Genomic DNA, 3,464 nt, shown 5'->3' on the forward strand with positions numbered 1-3,464 from the left:
CACCATATACACCTTAGGTAAAATGATATTTCTTGGAGATGATAATAGCCCCACCTGTGCCAAGAATGATGTTCCATAGATTAAGTCACAGCAAAGCCCCATCACTATTATCCTAGATACATTTTTGTACAAGATTTAAAGAAAATGATAAAAATAAGATGTATGGTACTGTGCAGACAACAAATAGAATTTGTAGGATTGTGCTAAAAGCTCTTGCAGTAGGAGATTCTCATGTATCGTTAGTGTTTAAGGTTGGTCTGAACCCTGGAATTATGGAAACTTTGGAAACTAAATTGTTGGTCTAAAGTATATAAAAGTATACATATTAAGAATGGCAAAGACTTGATAAATTCATCAAGTCAATTTGGGCTAAAATGCTCATTTTTTGCCCAAAATCCCCCAAAATGTTTTTTTGGCCTACTTCTTTTTCGTTAAACATAACAAAAAAATATGCTTGGGCCAAAAAATGTTTTTTGTTAATTTTTAAAAACTAGATAAAAATATCTAAGATCCATTTTTTATTTTTTTGAATTTGAATTAAGACCAACCTTAAAGGAAGTCTCCGGCAATCACAACATTAGTCCTCATATGTAAGGAAAATAATTATCAAGCACGAATCACATTGTTTTATTTAAAACAAACTCATAGTGACTATAAAGCGAATAAAACATCCGTCTCTCAATACGCGATATTCAAAATTCCGGCTACCGAAATTGTTGAGTGCAATGACGCCCCAGTAATACAATGAAGGCTGACGACAATCGAGCACAAGTAACCATTACGCCATTGCACTTAGATAATTGTGGTGTGGGAATTTTGAATATCGCGTGTTGAGAGCCGACTGTTTTGATTCGTTTTTATGGTCAATATGAGTTTGTTTTAAATAAAACCATGCGATTCGTGCTTGATAATTATTTTTCTAACATATAAGGCACAATGTTATGATTGCCGGAGACCCCCTTTAATTCCGTATTCATGTGTCAAGCTGATCAATTGCTACAAATCGCTGAGGCAAAAACGACATTGCTTTTGCAAGTTGAAGAAATCTCAATTCAAGAGCGATGTTGCTTGTCATGTGAATGCATCATTTCCTGCCAACTGGATCTATTATTTGCCAAATAATTTACCTTTCTCATTCATTGAACTTTTGGGCACAAATAATTCAATGCAATAATTATTGACATCAATAGGTATTGTTTGTGGCTTTTTGAATATCTTTTAAATGTTGTCTGTAATCATGATCACCGTGATTAGTATGAATGGAAAGAGCAACCAGTGATGTAAAATTCTGCGATTGCCCATTGCTTTCCAAAAGCAGTGCATCGCAGTCGCTCAGCAATCAAGTGTAAATTAAGCTTAAGAGTTTAGAAATCAGGATGACCTTTGCAGTGTCACAAACTGTTAAGGAGCAATTTAATTGAACTACTTAGCAAAGGTCCAGTTTCAAGAGCATATCAAATTTGTATAGGACGAAAAAGTGCCCCATGGCTAGTGGTTCAAATAAATGATGGGACTATTTGGGAAAGGATGATTTGCATGTAGGAGTGACTACGCAAGTATGCATAGAGAAAAGTAGCCAGGATTTTGGAACCGAGGGGGCACAACTTGTTAATGTACCGACGGAAGGAAATATTTTTGGCCGACGGAAGTTGTGATTTGTTGACCCCAAATTTTTTTGCATGGTTTGAAAAAGTGAAGAAAAAAAAAAAAAATAGGCGGTACCAACATAAAACACAATGTTTTATGTAATCTACAATTTCATTCACAATTTTTAACATTTTTTCATAATTTTTTTATAATCCTTTTTTTTCTGTTGTCCTGGGTAAAAAATAGTCTATTGTTAAACCATTTTTTTTCTACTAACGCCTTCCGTCTCACCGACAGCCTTACATGAACTGGACGGCCATGACGAGGGGGGGCACCAGCCCCTGGCTCCCCACTGGCTACGCCACTGTATAGGAGTCATGTACATACTGCTATCTTCAGATGATAGCTGGCTGCTCACTCCAGTTAAAACATTGTTGTAAATACAGTAGATAACGAGGTACTTTAGTACTGGTTTTTATTATGTAGATGGCAGGTGTTCTTGGATTAGTCTTGATCTAAAAGTCAAAAGGCACTAACTTTAATAAAATAACACATCAGTTACTGTTTTTATTTATTTATTTATTTATTTATTTATTTATTTATTTATTTATTTGTCTGGGAAGCAAATAAACTAAACTGGAAAAAGAAACTTGTTATCCCAAGATTTATACATTTACAAATCTTAGATTTTGAGAACTATTTCGTATGATATTAAATCACAGATGTACATTACAAATTGTGCACAAATCTCAATTTTGAAAACATAGTAAGAGCCTCACATCAAGATCTCATTGCATACAAGCTTGTTGCTCAGGCTACACATGTCATCTGTTCAAACTGTAATAGATGTAGCAGGCTTAATGATTCGATTTATTGCATCTTATTGCTATCTTCAGAAGATAGTTCTGTTAAACATTTACAGTTTATGATATCCTTACAAACAGGTATTGGCTATAACTCATTTCTGTATCAGTGTACATGAGGAGTTCATATGCAACATGTGTCATATCAAAAGGCTGCCTTGTTTGTATATTTTGGTATTTTTAGTTTATACCATGATGTATTTTGCTGTTTGTATTCCTGTAACCTGATTCTCAAAATGTGTACATCTGGTCCATATCAAAAGGATGTACTTGTCTGCTGCATGTGCCTCATTTCACATATTATAGCTTGGAATAAATACCAGGCTCATCTCAAGTGGTGGTCACTTCAAATCATCCCCAAGTGACATGGTTATGGAATGTTCTCTATATTAATAAGCCATGTGACTTGGGGATGATTTGAAGTGACCTCCACTTGAAATGAGTCTGGTATTTATTCCTAGTTATTATTTGAAATGAGACACATGTAGCAGCTGACAAGTGCATCCTTTTGATATGTATGCACACATTAATGTTATCAAAGATGAAGTCTTGCAACTTTAAAAGCTGTTATCAGTTCAAGGCACTATCAATGATTCTCATGAGAGTCTCAAAATATTTGATATTTTGTATAAATAGCTAGTAAGTGAAGGAAGGATAAATCGCTATAAAAGTCCCCAGGTAGTCTGAGTCAGTATTTTTGTCATGAAAAATCTACAAAAGAGAAGAAAACAGCAGTGCAGTGAAGATGTGAAACTCCATTGGGCTATTTCATAGCTTGGAATAGCCCAAAGAAATGTCACATTTTCACTGCACTGCTGTTTTCTTCTCTTGGAATAATAATTCTGGTATACCCTGCATGAAGCCCTTTTTTGGAAGCTCAAAGACTTTACATTATCAGTCAGAATTAATAGGAAAATTTTTACGGGAAAATTTTCTGGACACGTGACACCCATGGGCGCAGATTAGCATTATGGAATGTCACCCGAGCACAGCGGTGTTCTTCCAATGTATTTC

This window comes from Amphiura filiformis, chromosome 2, assembly GCF_039555335.1.
Source record: "Amphiura filiformis chromosome 2, Afil_fr2py, whole genome shotgun sequence".
Taxonomy (NCBI): Eukaryota; Metazoa; Echinodermata; class Ophiuroidea; order Amphilepidida; family Amphiuridae; genus Amphiura; species Amphiura filiformis.